We start from the raw sequence: 8,161 nt of genomic DNA on the forward strand, positions 1-8,161 counted from the left end.
GTGTGGGAGCCGCTGAGCCAGGCATGGGAGAGAATCACCTTGTCTGCTGGTTGCTAAGACCTTGGGAAAAGCACAGTATTTGGGTGGAAGTGTCCCGTTTTTCCAGGTAGTCTGTCACCCTTCCCTTAGCTAGGAAAGGGGAATCCCCTGACCCCTTGTGCTTCCTGGGTGAGGTGATGCCCTGCCCTGCTTCAGCTCACTCTCCATGGGCTACACCCACTGTCAAACCAGTCCCATTGAGATGAATGAGGTACCTCAGTTGGAAATGCAGAAATCACCCATCTTCTGTGTTGATCATGCTGGGAGCTGTAGATTGGAGCTGTTCCTATTCGGCAATCTTGGAACACCCCCGACTTTCACCACTTCTATTCAACATAGTACTAGAAGTCCTAGCTAGAGCAATCAGACAAGAGGAAGAAATACAGGGCATCCAAATTGGTAAAGACGAAGTCAAACTGTTGCTTTTTGCTGATGATATGATTGTATAGCTGGAAAACCCTAAAGACTCATCCAAAAAGCTCCTAGGTCTGATAAATGAATTCAGTAGTTTCAGGATACAAAATCAATGTACACAAATCAGTAGCACTGCTATACACCAACAATGACCAAGCTGAGAAACAAATCAGGATCTCTATCCTTTTTACAAAAGCTGCAAAAAATAAAATAAAATACTTAGGAATATACCTAACCAAGGAGGTAAAAGATCTCTACAAGGAAGATTCCAAAACACTGCTGAAAGAAATTATCAATGACACAAACAAGTGTAAACACATCCCATGCTCATGGACGGGTAGAATCAATATTGTGAAAATGACCATGCTGCCAAAAGCAATCTACAGGTTCAATGCAATTCCCATCAAAGTACCAACATCATTCTTCACACAACTAATAAAAGCAATATTAGTTGTGTGAAGCATATCCTAAAATTCATACGGAACCAAAAAAGAGCCCACATAGCCAAAGCAAGAATAAGCAAAAGGAACAGATCTGAAGGCGTCACATTACCCAACTTCAAACTATACTACTATGCTATCATTACCAAAACAGCATGGAACTGCTATAAAAATAGGCATGTAGACTAATGAAAGAGAAAAGAGAACCCAGAAATAAAGCCAAATACTTACAGCCAACCGATCTTTGACAAAGCAAACAAAAACATAAAGTGGGGAAAGGACACCCTATTCAACAAGTGGTGCTGGAATAATTGGTAAGCCACATGTAGAAGAATGAAATGGGATCTTCATCTCTCACCTTATACAAAAATCAACTCAAGACGGATCAAAGACTTAAATCTAAGACCAGAAACCACAAAAATTCCAGAAGATAACATTGGTAAAATTCATCAACATTGGTAAGATGTTGGCTTAGGCAAAGAGCTCATGAGCCAGAATCCAAAAGCAAGTGCAACAAAAACAAAAATAAATAGAGGAGACATAATTAAACTAAAAAGCTTCTGTGCAGCAAAATAAATAATCATCAGAGTAAACAGACAATCAACAGATGGGAGAAAATATTTGCAAAATATGTATCCAACAAAGAAGTAAAGGAATGCAAATAAATCAGCAAGACAAAAAGCAAATAATTCCATCAAAAAGTGGCCAAAGGACATGAATAGACAATTCTCAAAAGAAGATATACAAATGGCCAACAAACATATGAAAAAATGCTCAACATCACTAACTATCAGGGAAATGTGAATTAAAACCACAATGAGATACCACCTTACTCCTGCAAGAATGGTCATAATTAAAAATCAAAAAATAATAGATGTTGGTGTGGATGTGGTGAAAAGGGAACACTTTCACACTGCTGGTGGGAATGTAGACTAGTACAACCACTATGAAAATCAGTATGTAGATTCTTTAAAGAATTAATAGTAGAACTACCATGTGATCCAGCAATCCCACTACTCCTGGGTATCTACCCAGAGGGAAAGAAGTCATTATATGAAAAAGACACTTGTGCACATGTGTTTATAGTAGCACAATTCACAATGGCAAAAATATGGAACCAGCCTAAATGCCCATCGACCAACAAGTAGATAAAGAAAATGTGGTGTATATGCATCATGGAATACTACTCGGCCATAAAAGGAATAAAATAATGGCATTTGCAGCAATCTGGATGGAGCTGGACACCATTATTCTAAGTGAAGTAACTCAGGAATGGAAAACCAAACATCATATGTTCTCACTTATAAGTGGGAGCTAAGCTATGAGGATGCAAAATAATAATAATAATATGATGGACTTTGGGGACTTGGGGGGAAGGTGGGGAGGGGGTACAGGGTAAAAGACTACACATTGGGTACAGTGTACACTGCTCATGTGACAGGTGCACCAAAAATCTCAGAAATTACCATTAAAGAACTTATCCATGTAATAAAAAACCACCTGTTCCCCAAAAACTTTTGAAATAGAAAAAAATTAAAAATCAAAAACACAAAAATAACTAGTATGCCTATACACCAACAACAGCCAAGCCAAGAGCCAAATCAGGAAGGCATTCCCATTCACAATTGCCACAAACAGAAAAAATACCTAGGAATATAGCTAACCAGGGAGGTAAAAGATCTCTACAATAAAAATTACAAAACACTGCTCAAAGAAATCAAAGAAGACACAAACAAATGGGGAAAATCATCCCATGCTCATGGATAGAAAGAATCAATATCATTAAAATGGCCATACTGCCCAAAGCTATTTACAGATTCAATGTTAATCCTATCAAACTACCAACAACATTCCTCACAGGACTAGAAAAAACTATTTTAAAATTTATATGGAACAAAATAAGAGCCCAATAGCCAAGGCAATCCTAAGCAAAAAGAACAAACCTGGAGGCATCACGTTACTTGACTTCAAAGTACACTACAGAGCTACAGTAACCAAAACAGCATGGTACTGGTACAGAGCAAACAGGCAACCTACAGACTGGGAGAAAATTTTTGCTATCTATCCATCTGACAAAGGTCTAATATCCAGAATCTACAAGGAACTTAAACAAATTTACAAGAAAAAAAAAAAACATGAAAAAGTGGGCAAAGGACACAAACAGACACTGCTCAAAAGAAGACATTCATGTGGCCAAAAATCATATGAATAAAAGCTCAACATCACTGATCATTAGAGAAATGCAAATCAAAACCACAATGAGATACCATCTCACACCAGTCAGAATGGCCATTATTAAAAAGTCAAAAAATAACAGATGATGGAGAGGTTGTGGAATAAAGGGAATACTCATAAACTGTTGGTGGGAGTGTAAGTTAGTTCAACCATTGTGGAAAGCCATATGGTGGTTCCTCAAAGAGCTAAAAACAGAACAACCATTCAACCCAGCAATCCCATTATTGGGTATATACCCAGAGGAATATAAATCATTCTACCATAAAGACACATGCACGTGAATGTTTATTGCAGCACTATTAACAATAGCAAAGACATGGCAACAACCTAAATGCCCATCAATGACAGATTGGATAAAGAAAATGTGGTACATATACACCATGGAATACTATGCAGCCATAAAAAAGAACGAAATTTTGTCTTTTGTGGGAACATGGATGTAGCTGGAGGCTATTATCCTTAGCAAACTCATGTAGGAACAGAAAACCAAATGCCACATGTTCTCACTGATAAGTGAGAGCTAAATGATGAGAACCCATGAATGCAAAAAAGGGAACAAAAGACACTGAAGTCTACTTGAGTATGGAGGGTGGGAGGAGGGAGAGGAGCAGAAAAGATAACCACTGGGAACTAAGATTAATATCTGGATGATGAAATAATCTATACAACAAACCCCCATGACGTGAGTTTACCTATATAACAACCTTTCACATATGCCTCTGAACCTAAAAGTTTAAAAATTTTAATTGTATATCTGAAAATAACTAAAGAGTATAATCGGATCGTTTGTAACACAAGGATAAATGCTTGAGGGGATGAACACTCCGTTCTTCATTATGTCTTTTTTTTTTTTTTTTTTTTTTTTTTTTGAGATGGAGCCTCGCTCTGTCGCCCAGGCTGGAGTGCAGTGGTGCGATCCTGGCTCACTGCTAGCTCCGCCTCCCAGGTTCAAGTGATTCTCCTGCCTCAGCCTCCCAAGTAGCTTGGACTACAGGTATGTGCCACTATCCCTGGCTGTCTTTTTTGTTTGTTTTTGTTTTGTATTTTTAGTAGAGACAGGGTTTCACCCTATTGGCCAGACTGGCCTCAGTCTCCTGACCTGGTGATCCGCCCACCTCGGCCTCCCTAAGTGCTGGGATTAGAGGCTTGAACCACCACGCCGGCCCATGATGTGATTATTATATATTGTATGCCTCTATCAAAACATCTCATGTATCTCATAAATATATACACCTACAATGTACCCACAAAAATTTAACAGAAAAAAATAAGTGGGAATACTTTCAGGGTTGCTGAATGAAAAGCACCAAACTCTGTGAAATATGGCCAACTGCTATTATTATCTCCGCCTTCTGAAATCTGGCCCATTTTTTTACTTTTATTATTTTTAATTGATATTTAATAAGTGTACATATTTATGAGATACAGTGTGATATTTCAATACATGTATACAATGTGTAATTATCAAATCACAGTAATTAGCATATCCATCACCTCAAACATTTATCATTTCTTTGTGTTGGGAGCATTCAAAATCTGTTCTATTTGAAAATATACAGTAAATGTTGTTAATTATGATCACCTTACAGTGCTATAGAACACTATAATTTATTCCTCCAATCTAGCTGTAATTTTGTATCCACTAGCCAACCTCTGGCTATCTCCCACTACCTCATATTTCCTAGTCTCTAGTAACTACCATTCTCCTCTCTACATTTTTTAGATAAACATTTTTAGCTTCCACATATGAGTGAGAACATGTAGTATTTGTCTTTCTCTGCCTGGCTTATTTCACTTTACATAATGTCCTCCAAATTCACCCATGTTGCCACGAATTATAGAATTTTCTTCTTTTTTATGGCTGATTAGTATTTCATTGTGTATATATACCACACTTTCTTTATCTATTCATCTGCTGATGGACAGTTAGGTTGATTCCACATCTTGGCCATTATAAATAATGCTGCAATAAACATGGAGTGCAGATGTCTCCTTGACATACTGATCTCCTTTCCTTTGAATATATACAGTAGTGGGATTGCTGGATCATGTGGCAGCTCTATTTTTAGTTTTTTTTTTTTTTTGCAATCTCCATACTGTTTTCATAATGTACATTCCTACCAACAACATATGAGTTTTCCATTCTCTGTATTTTTGCATTTGTTGTCTTTTTTTTTTTTGCATTTTCAAATATTCTCTGTATCTTTGCATTTTTTCATATACCTGTTAGCCATGTATATGTCTTCACTCAAGGGATGTCTAATTTCTCTCAAATGAGATATCTCATTTGATTCTGGCCTATTCTTAAGTGTCTCCTTCTCCATGAAATTTTCCTCAATCTCCTAAGGCAGCAAGTATTCCCAGAAATTGTATGAAAAAAAATGTGCATATGTACACTTCTCCCCTTGGGAGAAGATTCTGCTCTAACCAGGGAATACCAGTGACTGCTATGAACCATTCACTCATATTCTTATCCAGGTGAGAGAGGGAGCAGTGAGAGAGAGAATGGAGGCAGAATTTGAGACAGGTGATTGAACAGAAGCCGTTAGAGAGCCAAGGCCACGAGATGCTGTGAGAAAATGAGAATATGAAGAAACATGAGAAAAATTCTTGCCAAGTATGTCAGAATTTTATCCAGCCACATCACCCAAAGATGAGTTCCATTTTCAGGGCACTGGGAAGGCCTGTGTCTCACTTCCTTTTAAAATGTAGCTACTATTCCATTATGCAGCTCCTTGCCAATTAAGCCTTGACCTCTTTCATCTACTCTAAATCAGAATAACTTATCGCTGTTATTGTCTTCCATCTTTAAAATGCTTTTATTAAGACTCAATTATAAACTCCCTCAGAGGCTTCTGCTTTCTGGCAATAGCAGGCTAGGTTATTCAGATCAACACTCTTGCTGAAAACAACAACAAAAATACTGGTAACATATATTTAAACAAACACCACTACCTTAAAATAATCAAATATTTGAAAACACAATTAAGAACTTCCAGGTCAACATTTGGATAAAATCCTGCTACCAAAATAGTAAGAAGACTACTGAATGATCAAAATCCTTAGAAGTATCTGTCAATACTGCTGTAGTCACTACGGGCCAAATGGATACTAGTCAAGACCTGCGGCCCACAGAAACTGGAGAGTCTTACTGGGTATTCTTCCCAAATTAATACACAAGCAAATTAAGGATAAACCAGACCTCAATTTGCCTCTCTTACCCCTCAACCTAAAAGGACTGCAGGAAAACTGCCTTGGTACTAAGCAAAGAAGAAAAAAAAGGAACAAAATGTCCTTGAGAAGCTGTGGCCATAGACCAAATTCTTATGGCTTTGTACCATGGGTACACTTAGCCTGCGTGAGCCAGACTTTAAGCCATGCATGTGCTGTGAGGAGATCTCAACTGTTGTCCCCAGGTGCCTGACAAAAACAAAATAAAGCCTCTCTAGAAAAGGACACACCCAAACTAGGTTTCAGAGTATCCTCCTAAATAATTTGAGGACAATTGCCAGTTATCTAGTCAAAGATAACAAATAACCAAGGGAATAAGAACCAGCCAAACAACAAAGAGAAGGAATAGACCCACACAGGCTTCAGCTATTAGACCTGGATTAAAAAACAATTATGCCTACAATGTTTATACAAATGAATGGCAACCTTGAAATTAACTATAGTAGACTATAAAAAGTCACATATCATGTCTGAAAAGAAATGAAACTAAAAACAAAAACATAGTAACTGAAATAAAAACTCAACAAGCATATTTGCAACATATTGCCAATACCTGTATAAGAGAGAAATAATGAACTGGAGGGCCGGTTGAGGAGGTGGGGTCAGAAGACCACGCACAGAATGCAGTAAGTACTGAGAGGAAAAAAATAACCACATATACAAGATGTGGAGAATATAGGAGAATATAGTACAAAGTTCTAACATTGGCATGCCAGGAAGCAGTGGATAAGAGAATAGGATAGAGCTTGAGAATTTTTTGTAACTGATAAGACACCAATTCACAGATTTAAGACTCAGTCAATTCCATGCAGAAAAGAATGAAACTCATGCTTAGACAACTGGTTATGAAAGTGCAGAAACCTAAGATAAAGAGAAAATCTTAAAACAGTCAGAGAAAATTCTCTTCAAAGGAGCAACTAACAATTGGCTGCTTAACAGTGTGTCAGTGAAGGGTAGACTGATACAGGTTTAATGTGGTCAAAGAAAATTAATGCTAACCTAGAATTTACAACAACAAAGAGTGCCACTCAAGAACAAATTTGGTCCCTGTTCTTAGTCTGTGATCCCCTATAAAGTTCTGGACACTCTGGGAGAGGCTTGAAAAATCCACGTTGCTTGCATTTTAAGAGTAATGGATAAGGTCATAAGTTAATCAGACCCATGTTTGAGAAAGTTGTAGAACAAGGCCCTGCTATGGCACACAGAGTTGGTGAAAAGGGATGAGAGGGTACCTGAGAGGTGGGAGGTGGCTGACAGAGACCATCCAGCCCTACCTTAAAATTTTCCCTGCTGCGAATATAGCTTGTTGGTGGAAAATACCTGCTTTCTCCTTTCCTTGACTCCTCATCACTTGGTACATCAAGGACCAGTTCCTTATTCCTTACCAGCAGGGTTGACATTCAAAATATTTAATAATGCTAAATACCAGTACACATCAATCGGAAAAGACACCTAATGTAAGTCCAGATCCTGGCTGCTGCATAGGATCAAGATCCTGGGGGCCCCCTGTGTATAAATTGTTAAACACTTTAGTGGCTGGATTGTGGAAAAGCCCCAGGGGAGGAACCTGATCAGCTAGGATAATGCAGATATTCAAGGCAGAGGCTATTTAGCAACAAGTATTTCCATATTTTAATACATGCATTGGCAATACTAGTACCTACTAACTGAATATGAGCCCTGCTTACAGCCCTTCCACCAGGATCCTTAACAGCTCTCAACCTTCTGCTCCCGGATCATCTGCCTTATGATTCCCCTTTCAACTCTAAACCTTTCAATAATGCTGCTTTCTTGTCTAGTTC

This window comes from Nomascus leucogenys, chromosome 8 (genome assembly GCF_006542625.1).
Source record: "Nomascus leucogenys isolate Asia chromosome 8, Asia_NLE_v1, whole genome shotgun sequence".
NCBI classification, from domain to species: Eukaryota; Metazoa; Chordata; class Mammalia; order Primates; family Hylobatidae; genus Nomascus; species Nomascus leucogenys.